Raw genomic sequence first — 14,146 nt, forward strand, 5'->3', positions numbered from 1 at the left:
GTTCCGTCGGATACACATATTGTGCAGCATTACACATGCCATGATGATCTTGGCCACCTTCTCATGCCTGTAGAGGAGTGCCCCACCCGACCGGCTAAGGCAGCGAAATCGTGCCTTCAACAGGCCAAAGGTCTGCTCAATTACCACACGGGTATGGGTGTGGGAACGATTGTAGTCCTCCTCGTGCCTGTTCTGTGGGTTTCAGACAGGGGTGAGGAGCCACGGCTTCAATGGATAGCCACTGTCACCTGCATGGGAGGCAAAAAAAGGTACATATCAGTCAAATCATGATGGACAGCTGTACTAGTCACACATGCTTGCAGATTATAGTTGGTCACATGCACATGTCCCTGGTTGTATGCACGCTATTTTCAGGCTCTCATTGTGTCCTGTGCCATGGACTAATGGTGTGGGTTGCATCTTCAAGATGATGCACGGTGTGCACTGCCATCATGTTGCACATGCATCATGTATGGATACAGCTGTGTTCGTGTCTAATTTGTGATGTGTTGTCTTCTGTAGGAATTGCTGACTTGGAGCGTTGGCAGTAGGCTCTGCAATGTTAGTCATTCAGTGCTGACTTTTGCCATGGTGACATGCTGCATTCCTGTGGTCGTGGCGGCCCTGTGACCGACAGTGGATTCCCTTCGTGGTTTGGTTCAATGCACTCCCATGGATGCTTGTCCTGTGTGGTGATTTGCTGGAGACAGAACATAGTGCATATTCACTGCATGGTGCTGGATGGTGTTACGGAAGGTGAGGTCCGCTGATGAGTGGTGCACGCTTAGTGGGATGTGGGGGGGTTTACTGTTTGCCATGTTGTGATAGGTGTCGACCTTACTTCTGTCCTATGGGATTTGGATGTCATGTTCTGTTTGGGATGCTTTGGGGCACAGTGTTTAGTGATGTTCACATCATGCTGTCACATCAACATTAACACCATGGTGGTGTGTGCATCTCTCCCCCCGAATCAGCGTCATATGCCTGTCATGCAACTTACCAAGCAGCCAGGCAGGTTGTCCACAATGTCGCTCCATGTAGCGTGGTAGCTTGGAGTTTCGCAGGACCATAGAGTCATGAGTTGATCCGGGATATCGGGCACAACAATGCGTTATGATCTTGCTGGCATCACATACCATCTGCACATTGATGGAGTGGTATTGCTTGCGGCAGCGGTACACCACCTCCGTGGCATGCAGGACCACCAACTCCACATGGATGCAGTCGAGGGCACCTATACAATTTGGCATGCCTGCCAGTGCATGGAAGCCAACTTTGGTATCAAAAATCTCCTGTGGAGATTCCAAGATGGCCGCCGGGGTGCTGAGCCGCATCCAAACCGCGCTCTCCCCGGGCCGCCAAAATAAGCACCTCAAAGCAGAGGAACGTGGGAAATCCACCGAGCGGATCACCTCCCCCTCAACCCCTGAAGCCTCCGACTCGAAAACTGGGCCGAAACGGAGCAGGGGAAGACGGGGAACCGACGGCGACGGCGATCACCCATCCCCCATCGGGAAACCACGCCAGCCGAGCCGGCATCAGCATCGGCGACGAGCCGAGGCCTCACCGCACACGCAAGCGAGGAGGAGGAGGAGGCGCTGCGGCAGGGACGGGCACCCTCCCCCAGGCGGGCCGCCGGGGCTCTCTTCCACCGGGGACAGAAACAGAACGAGGCGGCTGCAGAGGACCGTGGAGCGGGCGCATCGGCCCCTCCCCCAATCCCGGGGGAGCCACCAGGTACTGGGCACGCAAGCGGCATATGTGGAGGCATCCACATCCAGCGGGGGAAGTGCGCACTCGGCACAGAGGAGGCCGGAGAATGAAAGCAGGCGGGGAATCTCCCCGAACGAGAACGCAGCGCCTGAGGGAAGGAGGCCCGGGAACTCCTCGGTGCCAGCCGGAGACCAATAGCCTCGCAAAGCAGGGGGCGCCGAACCGGTAATCCGCAGAAGAGCATAGGGGAACATTATCTCCCCATAGAAGACACCCGGCACCGGACACTCGGAGCGCGGGCCCCCTAACAATACGCGAGGCGGCACAAGGGATACGGCGCCCAAAGAGTGTGGAGCAGCAGACACATACGCAGCCACCGGGGACAGCGCGCACACAGCGCTGAAAGAAAGTGCAGGCCCACCCCAGAGGCCTGAGAGGTGTGCGCCGGTCGGAGAGAGTCCCTGGGGGGAGGTAGACCTTGGGGAGCGAGGTCTCCCTCTGAACCCCACAGAACAGCAACCGACTCACAAGAAGGGGCGCAGAATCGGTGGCCCGAGGAGGGGCCTGGAGGAACGAACCCGGCGGCTTTAAGAAAGGCGCTAAAGCGGATAAGGCCCAGAGACTGGGGGGACACAACAACAGGGAGGAGAGAGACCCAACCAAATCTGTGAGACCTGCATGGAGCCCCTTGGCTGTCGCGACGGGACCGAAGGGAGGAACACACATAGGGGTAAGGCCTCTCCAAGCAGGCCCCACCAGACGCTAATTCCACCGGCGGGAGAGATCGAGAATCACCAGTAGCACAGCAGAGTGAGGGCCTCAGAGGGAACATATTACAGATCGCAGGGGCAATTCAGGAGCCCAAGCCTGCCCAGGCAAGCTAACGGAACATGTCAAGGGCAAAAAACAAGAACATTGCCTCCCAACAGACCCCACAGTCCGCAAGGCAAGAAGCTAACATATTACAATTATGGTCAACGGACTCTACGCCACAAGCTAAAGGGAAGCCGCAGGACAATCAACAAGGCGAAGCCATGTCGCAGACGAACCCACACCACCCACCTTCAAAGGATAACATGCAAGCATGGTTCCAGGATCTGCAAGAAAAATTCATGTCGACAGTCCAGGAACAATTTACGACGATGAAAAACGACATGAAACAGGCGGTTCAGGACCTCAGGGTGGACGTGGCGAAACTGGAGGAGAGAACAGACATATTGGAGAGAACGTTCCAGGGAGTGGAAGAGGAAACGCAGCAGGCAAGCGAAACTCAGGAACACCTGGTGAGACTTACCCATAACCTGGAGATACAATGCGAGGACTTGGAGAACCGCTCCAGGCGATCCAACATCCGCATCAAAAATATGGCAGAATCAGTGCTGGACAAAGATCTAAAGACTGCGGTGATGGAGGTGTTTAGAGACATTCTGGATGCCCCGGATACAGATATAATCGGAGTGGACAGGGTCCACAGGGTAGGACCAAAAAGATCCGGAGCACCGGGGGAAAGACCACGAGACGTCTTGGTGGCACTATCCTCATACCCACAAAAAGAGCAGATACTGAGGAAGGCCAGAGAAATGGATCACATCAGGATGAATGGACAAGAAATTCTACTTTACCAGGACCTGGCCCTGATTACACTGCAAAAAAGAAGAGCGATGGCCCCACTCGTCAAGGCTGTGGCGGCAAAGGAAATCCGGTACAAGTGGACCTTCCCATTTGGGCTGATCTTCACTTGGGAGGGGAAACAGCGAAGAGTAACCTCCTGGGATGAGGGCTTCAACATAATAGGGGTCCAAGACGAGGGGGAGGAGGCGGAACAAGCAAGGCCCAGCGGGGAGCAAAGGAGAAGACCTAAAGGATGGGAAACGATCAAACAAAAAAGGCCAAACACGGGAAGAGAAGGCCTTAGGAAAATGTTGTGATCGGAGACAGAGAAGAGGAATGCCGGGGACCTCCATGAGGCATCCACGGAAGACAACAGCGACGGGGAAGGTGAGAATAAGGACCGCTACATAAGAGGCAGAGTCGGCGGCCCGGGACGGGCCACCATGCTTGGAATCCGGTAAGAACAATCGGTAATGTGGGGTTTAGGATCCCCCACCAAAATTTCCCCCGAGAGGTTGAAGGGCAGGGAGCACTGGGCGCAACGCCCTTGCTACACTAGGGACCCTCGCCCTGCTCGGGGGCATATTGTTTGGTTTATGGTTAATTGTTGGGGGGGGGAGTTCAGGGGGAAGGGAAAGGGAGAAGGGGGACACAAAATCAGCATAGTGGCAAAGATAGGGAAGCCAAGCACAATGAACATATGCCTTACTGAATGGGGAAAATTTGCATAGTAACTTATAACATAAGGGGGATGAACCACCCCACGAAAAGGGTAAAGTTGGAGAAAATCCTCAAAAGGGAAGGGGCGGACCTCCTGCTCCTACAGGAAACCCACATAAGAACAAAGGACAAACAGAAAATCCGTATAAGGGGATATAAAATTTGGGCCCAGGCCAACACGACTGAAAAAAGATCGGGGGTCCTTATAGCAGGGAGGGATGGAAGGGACGCTAAACTGGAGGACACCATGGTAGATAAGGAGGGAAGGTTTGTGTTTCCTAACGTGGTATTGGAGGGGCAGCGGCTCACTCTCGCGTCAGTATACGCGCCCAATGTGGGACAAGATGGTTTTTTGAGAGACACTCTGGGAAAACTGGAATCCTTTGCAAGGGGGGAGGTGATACTGGGGGGCGACCTGAATATGGCATGGGACCCACAACTGGACAGGAGCACGGGTTGTGCACACGGTCACGGGGCACCGTCGAAACGCCTGAAACAACAGATGGACCAACTTGCCCTCAATGATGTGTGGAGGGAATTGAAGGGGTAGCAAAGAGGGTTTACATTCTTTTCACATGTACATAACACTATGTCAAGAATTGACTATTTTCGGGTTTCAGTTGGGTTTATGGGCAAGATCCAGGGGCTGGAAAAGGGGGCAATTGCACTTTCAGACTATGCACCCCTGTGGCTTGAGGTGAAACTCCCGGGGAAACCTCAAGGGCTGTGGAAATGGAGGTTACCGGAGGACATTATCCGGGATCCGGTTACGGGGGAATACATAAGGGAAATGATTGAAGAATATTTCACTCAGAATGACACGGGGGAGGTCTCTATGAGTACGGTCTGGGAGGCGTTTAAAGCGGTGATCCGCGGGAAGATAATGGCACTGAAAATCACAAAGGAGAAGCAGAGGGCTATGTGGGAAAAGGAACTGGAAAGATCAATTACAGAACTACAAGGGAAAATCGTGGCACAGCCCTCTAGAAACCTGAAGAAGACGCTTAGACATACCCAAGGTCAACTTGAGATGCTACGCACAAAAGGAGCGGAAAGGAGCCTACTTTACCTAAGACAAAGGTACTACATAAAAGCAAACAAAGCAGACACCACGATCAAATGCATCACAGCCACGACAGGGGAACTTCACACGCGCACACAAGACATAGGGGAAGTGTTCAGAGAATACTATCAGGATCTCTATTCCTCTGACCACCCACAGGCAGACGCACAGGACACATATCTGAAATCCCTCACCTTCCCCCGGATGGTTTCACGGCCCCCTTTTATAAAAAATATGCGAATCTCCTGATTCCAGTCCTGACCAAGCTCCTAAACTCATTTAAAGATAGTGGCACAGTGACCCCCACAATGAACGAGGCGAAGGTCCTAGTATTTCACAAACCAGGGAAGGACCCTGTATATCCGGCTTCATATAGACCTATCTCCCTAATAAACATTGATGCAAAAATCTACACGAAAATTTTAGCCACCAGGCTCTCCCCTCTACTCCCGAAGCTAATACATCTGGACCAGTTGGGCTTTATCCCAGGAAGACAAACTCACGACAATCTGAGAAGGATAATTCATTTGGTTGAAAAAATTGGTATAAAGCAGACCCCGGCTATTCTACTTGCAGTAGATGCGGAAAAAGCCTTTGATCGGTTGGAGTGGTCCATGCTCTTTAAGACACTCCACTCCATGGGATTTGGGGAGAACTTCATTGCAAGAATAAGAGCGAACTATATCGCCCCAACTTGCAGAGCGGCTGTTAATGGGGAGGTAACGGAAACGGTACACATAGCCCGTGGAACAAAGCAGGGATGCCCGCTCTCCCCGTTGTTATACGCTATCTTTTTAGAACCTCTACTCCTGAAATTAAGAGATGCTACACATATTAAAGGGATAGACATGGCAGGCATACAACACAAGGTAACCGCATATGCAGATGATATGCTGCTTGCATTAGAATAACCGAGCCGAACATTGGCGGCAGCTGTGGGGGAGCTAGAAGTATTTGGGACCATCTCAGGCTTAAAAATTAATAGGAATAAATCGGAAATTCTAATTTTGGCGGGAGACAGGGGGGAGATTGTCAGAGAAGCTAAGGCACTAAATCTCAAGATAGCAAAGGATGGCATCAAATATCTGGGAATTACACTTAAACACAGGGTGGAACAGCTCTATGGTAAAAACTTCCCGCAGCTCCTCACGAGCATTCGTAGGGATATGGAGAGATGGAACCCTTTGCTGATATTGTGGTGGGGCAGGATCCAAGCGGTAAAGATGACCATTCTACCAAAACTTCTCTATTATTTCCAGGCCCTCCCGGTAGGGGTACCCAGATTATTCTTTAAAACACTGTCCCGGGTAATCTCAGCCTTTGTGTGGAAGGGGAAAACGCCAAGACTGGCTAGAGCGGTCATGTCCACACCAACCAGGGAGGGGGGCCTGGCGCTCCCTCACTTCCAGAAATACTATCAAGCTGCACAGTTAAAGGTACTATGGGAGTGGCTAGGCGAGGATCCACAACCGATTTGGGCAGCACAGGACAGAGCAGTGGCAAGAACCCCATTAGCGGAACTACTCTGGAAACAGAAACCGCACAGACACCCCAACATAGGGATAAGCGAAATAATGAAAACAATGTTGGAGGCGTGGGACACGCAAACTCGAAGGGGCATAATGACCACCACGCTAGGCCCATTCACCCCCATTTGTAGAAACCCGCAGTTCCCTCTGGGGATGGAGCAGGGGGCATACGATTGTTGGGAGGAGGAAGGAATAACGAAAATTGGGGAAATGTTCATCAACAATGAAATTAGGTCATATGAATCCTGCCTCCCACTCGCAGCACGCTCCACTCGGGAGAAATACAGACACGAACAACTCAAACATTGGTTGAGATCCCCGGATATAACGAAGGCAGCAACGAGAACTCTCACCCCATTTGAGAAATATGTTACGACGAACTCAGGGGCAAAGAAATGGGTTTCTACTTTATATTCCTTTATGAATACACAGGATGAAGAAATTAAGTGGTCATATATGATTAAATGGAACAGCACTCTGGGGTGGGAACCAACAAGGAAACAATGGGAGGACCTCTGGACTCTAATTCCAAAAATAACCAGATCTGCTCAAACAAGAGAAATGTGGATAAAAATAGTAACACAGTGGCACTACACCCCAGAGAGACTCCACACTATGTTCCCGAAAACATCAAGCTTATGCTGGAGGGAATGCGGAGAGGTGGGAACCTGGAAACACATCTGGTGGACTTGCAAAGGAATAAGGCCTTTCTGGGAAGAAGTTAAGGGAGAAATGGGCAAAATATTTCCAGATGAGGGACAATTAGGAGAGGGAGTCTGGTTGTGTGGAATAAGAGACGACATGGCAAGAAGATATAATAAATCACAATGGAGAAGTCTTATGGGTCTCCTTATAGCGGCATGGACAACAATTGCCCATAGTTGGAAAAAAAAGACACCCCGCTGATTTTCGCATGGCTCCAAAGAGTCTGGCCCCAGATGGCGATGGAAAAAAATCACACACACAATCTAGGGAAGAGAGACAGGTTTGCAAAGGAATGGGGCGGAGTCCTGGAGTATCTCCAATCAGACTATATGGAACAGTGGTGCCCACACAACATCAAGATCTCAGATATCTTTAATGCATAATGTAATCCCTGTATTAAAAAGCACACGTGTCCCCAGGGAGGGAGGGGGGGGGGAGTTGAGGGGGGGATGTTGAAGTTATGTTACTTAATTGTTGTTTATCGAAAATAATAAAGACAATTTAAAAAAAAAAAAATCTCCTGGGGAGTCCGTGATAGGATATGTAGTCCCTTGTATGCTTGAGGAGGTCATCCAGCACTTGGTTCAGAATGCGAGAAAATAAGAGTTGTGATATGCCATGCATGTGCCCCACTGTGTGCTGGTAGGTGCCTGTGGCAAGGAAGTGGAGCACTGACACTACCTTCAGTAGAGGGGGGATGGTGGTGCATATTTCAATGAGGCTGACAATGTCGTTGTGTATCATGTCCACGATGGTGGTGATGGTGTCCCGGTCCAGACGATACAGGGTGTGGACCTGCTCCGAGATTAGGTTGAAAGGACTGGCTCTCATGCGAGGGATTGGGGGCTGCCTGCGTGGTATCACTGGTTGCACTGGTGGGGCATGCTGGGCATGTCTCGCCCTCCTTCTCCTCCTGCGTCTCCTCTGTGGTGCCTGCTGTTGCTGTTCTTGTTGTTGCCGGTGTTGCAATGCAAGCATGTCTTGGTGTGGGAAGGGGTGTGGTGTGTGCTCCTTTTGTACTGACCCAGACTCCATTGCCTCCACCTGTGCTGATTGTGTGCATCTGTGGCAGTTGGGAACCCTGCAGATAGCATTTTACGGTTGATTCGAGATGACGGTATCCTCTATTAGCACCTTCATGATGCTGGTATTTGCTTGTCCGCCTGACTTGTTATTTCCTCCCATTAGTGGCATGTCGGTATTGCCGGTATGATGGGCCACGTGCCCGCGCCCATGCCGCTATTAGAGGCACCGTTATTAAAAATAGCCCGGAGGGGTAAGTGATGCCGGTAATCCTTTACTGGCATCGTTTTTCCCTTACCTCCAACCTCGGAATGACCCCCATTGTCTGTACTTTTCTGTGTGTGAATAACATTTGCATCATTTGTACCAGTACTGTTCCTGTTAGTAAGTTAAGGAGCAGTGTGTCACACAATCATGAAACACAGTTTATCAGTTTATGCAGCAAGCAGAGTAGTACAAGGAGGACCTCAGTTTGTGAGAAATGGGACATTTTAACGAACATTGGTCCAGTAAAATTGGTAAAAACTCACAGCTGCACTGCGCACTAAAGCCCTTAATTAGAAAACATGGCGGAAGCAGAGCTTTCACCACATATTCACTGCATCTCATGGCGACCTGCTCGGGAAACAGTGTCACTACCCCATTTTAATATCTGGCCCTATCGAGCACTCTGCCCAACTGGGCATTGCAACAGTCTGTGGGCACTAGGATTCCTCCACCCACTACGTATGTTACTTGGTCCTGCCTCCAGGCTGGATTGGCGCAGCGTTAAAGTGCAGGCCTCCGCTGTGTGCAGCCTTGCTGAGGTAGAACCAAATTCTGTAGCTGGTTCCCTCCCAGCGGATGTCTCTCTCCCACAGGTAAGGGTCTCAGCACGTTTACGTTCCTCTGTGCAACAAGGAATGCAAATCCATTGGCTCCTAGGTTCTGGCAGCAAGGTGGGGTCAGCAGCCAAATCAAGCACGTTTAAAGGCCCCTGTGCATTGTTATTGTGTTCAGTACCCATGTATCCAATACAGAATTGGGACTCCGTTGTCTTACAAACTTCTTACATGGGTTCTCCTTGTCCCCTAAAGGGTCGGTCACCTCCGGTGTAATACCACTTGTCCGATCCTCTGGGGAGGTTTTGCTTTGCGGGCTCACCACCCGAGTACCAAGTGGGGGGCTCTTGTTGGGGAGAAGGGATACATTCCCTAGATTTGTCACATGCCCTAGAATTTTGACTGCAATGCCCATGAAGCTGGCAGGGAAGAAAAAAGGTGCTTGGCGCTGAACTTTGAAAGCACGCTACTGATAAACTTTCTCCTTTTCTTCTTTAACTTACTCCAGTGTGTTCTGTGTACATTGTCTATTCATTGGTGACCCCTGTTCATTTTCCTTTCTATATAAGATCCCCAGAGTTGGATGTCATCCATCTGTTGAAGGGGGACCTATGAAATCTGCATACACATGAGAGACGCATTCAGTTCAGCATTGCACTTGGTATGTACTTTGCTGTCTCCTGTCTCTAAACACTCTCACAGTCAGTATGCATTTCATGGAGCACTGACTACTATTTTAGCTATTAACAGAGGCCTGTGCATACAACATTACAATGTAGTAGCAGTAACGGTACACAGCATATCATATGCCGATCATATCCTCCCTCTCTCTCTCTTTCTCTGTATGTCCCTCTCTCTGTATTGCTTTCGCTGTCTCTTTTCTTTTTCATCTGTGTGAGTCTTTAACTCACTATTTCCGTTTATATCTGTATTGCTCCCTCTCTTTTTGTCATTTCTCTGTGTTCCTGTCTCTCTCTCTCTCTCTCTCTCTTTCTCTCTTTCTCTCTCTCTCTCTCTTTCTCTCTCTCTCTCTCTCTCTCTCTCTCTCCATGGCTGTATCTGCCTCTGCCTGGTTTATAGTCATTGTGTTGAATGCAATAGCTTCGAATGCCATCCCAGAGAATAAAAAGCATTAAAAAAAAAATCACTTTTTTTCATGTTTTTTTTAAATGGGGGTTCCCTCAAACCCCCCGTTTTAACGTTCAAAACCCATTTTTATTAAACTAAACCTTTTACATGAAAAAATGCATTCAATGCTTTTCTTTTCGATGCATTTACATGCTATTTTATTCGATGCACTGACCAGATACCCTCTGTCTTTATCATCCCTCTATGTGTCTCTCTCTTTTTTTGTCTCTCTCTTTATTGCTCTCTTTATTTTTCATCTCTGTGTGATGGTGCATGTTTCTCTGCATGTCTCTGTCTTAATCTCTCTTTGCCATCTCTCTTTGTGCCTTTCCGTCTGCCTGTCCCTCTCTGAATCTCTTTCTCAATCTTGCTCTTTGTAATCTGTTTGCCTACCTCTTCTGTATGTCTTCCGCTCTCTCTGGCCCTCTGGCTGTCTTTCTTGCTCTCTCTCTTTCTTTCTCCTCTCTCTCTCTCTCTCTCTCTCTCTCTCTCTCTTCCCCTCTCTCTCTTTCGTTCTCTACCTCTCGCTCTCCTTATGTCTCTCTCCGTATCTCTGTCTATTTGTCATGTGTCTGTTTGTCTGGCCCTTTCTGTCTCTGAGCAAATTGATTGTTCACTTGTAAACCCAACCCTGATTAACATTGTTCATGCTTATGATTATTTTTCGTTACAGAAGACCCGGTGCCCTATAGTGGAGGGGATCACCACCGCTGGATAGTCACATCCTCCCAGAGGACTAAGAAGTGGTCAACTAAGAACTGCACAAGTAGTCAACACCACCAGGTTTACCAAAGGCATGCCCTTGCTGCTCCCCTAATGCAGAGCACTTGTTATGGTGAAAGTGAAGCTGGGACTGCCCCATACCTAACACCATTCCTGACAGCACCCAGAATAATCCCCTTGTTGATATCCTCCCATGCACCTACTTGTGTGGCTGGCCTTCTTCTCACTCCTTCCTTTGCACCCATGCCCACCCTGGTACACTGCCTTTTCCTCACCAATGCCCACTCAGGTATCCTTGTATCACCTCACCCCTGTCCACCCAGGTAGCCATAATAATAATAATAATAATTTAGCATTTATAGAGTGCTACAAACCCTCACGTATCTCAGCGCTACTTCTTATTAACCACGGTGTGTGGTGCTCATTTATCAACCACGGAAGGATGAAAGGCCCTGCCGGGATTTGAACCTGCATCAGCAGACTTTGCACAGATGTCAACCCGAGCGCTCAACTCGCTGTGCTATTGGACTGGCTATCTCATCCATGCTGTCTCATGCATGCACACACAGGTAAACCTGTCTTCTTCTCAACTATATCCACGTCTCAGCTATATCCATGTATTTAACCCCCACGTCTCTTCACCAAAACTCACTCCGCTCCCACTGGCTCCTTTCCACATTGCTAGGCTATTGGCCCTAGTGAAAACCAACCTCTGGAAAGTTTTATCCTGTCTTGGGCAATTTCGTAAATGAAAAGAATACCTCAAATTCGCAAGTGAGTGCAAATATCCCCTCACCCATCCAAACCACGAGGCTAATTGCCTCTCCAAGCATTCCTAACCATCCAAAACCTATTGCTTACCTTCGTTTGTTCTGTATCTTTCTGTTTTTTATTGTTCTTTTATTGTTTGTTGACATGAAAACAAAAACATCAAGATATAATGTGAAAAGACCAATTCAAAATAGTCTGGCAGGAGAGAGTTGAACCACTTTGCTAGCAGTGCCCTGACCATGAAGCCCAGTGAGGAGTAGATTTTAATTGAGTAATCACACATAACCGTGCACTTGACTCTGAAACCATCAAGGTCCTCAGGAGCATGGTTCCTGTGTTGTGCCACCTATTGGTGATAGTGGAGCAGTGCAGATAGTTTCTCTTTAGGCATTGTGACACCTCGAATAGGCAATGGTGTCACTCAGGGTGCATCAGTAGATTTTAGAATGTTAAAGACAGGTACTGTACCTGACAAGGAGCATTTTTTGTTCCGAGTAGAATCAGAGCACCCACTTCAGCAGACTTGTTTTGGGTGCATAACATTGTATAATATGGCCTTTATTTCTCCTTTGCACTTCTTATCCACTGAACACCCTGTTGCCATGTATAGATCTTTAGTGCCCTAAATGGGCTTTTTGGCGCCCTCTAACGTCATGAAAATAAATAATAAAATAGCAAGATATTTGACTTGTAAATGCTGCATTCTACCACCAAACAGTGATGGAAAACTTGTAATATGCCATATACTTATTTATCAGGACCTACTTTGATTTCAGCTATGCCATGTAAGTCTGATCTACATTTTTTAGGTGATCTGCGATGGAAAACAGTCAAGATTTAATTGCAGATTTTCCGAGGAAAGCCATCTGTACTTTTATTTTGAAATATATCGATATGTCTATTTACATTGCATGTACAGTACTCATCGCACCCAGAGGCTGCATAAGAACACTATCAAAGTAGTCTATTAGGGTGCACAAACAGAAATGTGAGTATAAAATAGTGAATGCAGGTCGCTTGGAATTGATTAAAAGAAGTAGTGATTGTAAGAACCACACAGAACACACTTGTTGTTATAATGTAGTATAGTGGAAGAAAATAAATACCAATGCTTATTTTGATTAAGGTAGGATGGGAAATAATAACCAAACATATACGAATACATAGAAACATTTTAAGAGACTATTCTCAAAAATTAACTTTTCTTTTTACTACATTGTGATGGTAGACACTTCTCCATTTCTTTGTTTTACAAGCGAGCTCCAGTCAAACTTTTCTATGAACTCAGGAATGCCTACACATATTTTCCAACAAACATTGTGCCCTACTGAATAGTTCAAGTATTAAGATTTTTCTACTACTAAGTTCATAAATGCTAGAAGCTGTTGAACTTTTCTATAAAGAATAAGATGAAAAAGACAGACCCTTTTCTGCGAAGAGAAGCTGGAAGGAAACACACAGGGCCCGATTCATAGATTCCAGTGCAGAAGCAGCGCTAGGGGCGTGCGCCGAGAAGGAGCGTGCGCCACACGTGCGCCACCCGTGGCCTAAACCAGCAATTGTGCGGCACGCATATTCATGGATTTCCCGAGGCATCAGTAGCCGTGGCGCAATGAACATCAAGCAGTGCCAGTAACGCAACCAACACCGCCCAATGTGCAGGAAAAAGCCAGTGAAATGGCCAATATGGGGCATGGCCTCGCGCCATCCGTGGCCCAGCACACGGCCCCCCTCCATCGTAATCGCGTGAAAAATCGGAGCGTACAACACTCGCACCAGCAAAATCGTGTCGAAAGGCCTTCACGTGCCCCATCTGCACCGCTGCGAAATCGTGTACACCGCTCGCACCAGCCAAATCACGTGGAAAGACCTGCACGTGCCCCTTCTGCACCCCTGCGAAATGGCGTACCCGGCTCGCACCAGCCAAATCATGTGAAAAAACCTACACGTGGCCAGTCTGCACCCCGGCGAAATCGTGTATCCCGCTAGCTCCAGCCAAATCGCATGGAAAGGGCAGTGCGTACCCCCGCAAAATCGCGTACCTCGCTCGCGGCAGCCAAATCGTGTGGAAAGTGCTGCGTGTACCACCACGAAATCGTGTAACCTGCTCGCACCCACCAAATTGCGTGGAAAGTGCTGCACGTACCCCCACAAAATCACGTACCCCTCTTGCATCAGCCAAATCGCCTGGAAAGGGTCACACGAACCCCCACAAAATCACGTAACCCGCTCGCGCCAGCCAAATCGCGTGGAAAGGGCCACGCGTACCCCCACGAAATCGCGTACACCGATCGTGTCAGCCAAACCGCGTTGAAAGCGCTGCGCGTACCCTTGCAAAG

This window comes from Ambystoma mexicanum, chromosome 7q (assembly GCF_040938575.1).
Source record: "Ambystoma mexicanum isolate Mex_15411 chromosome 7q, UKY_AmexF1_1, whole genome shotgun sequence".
NCBI classification, from domain to species: domain Eukaryota; kingdom Metazoa; phylum Chordata; class Amphibia; order Caudata; family Ambystomatidae; genus Ambystoma; species Ambystoma mexicanum.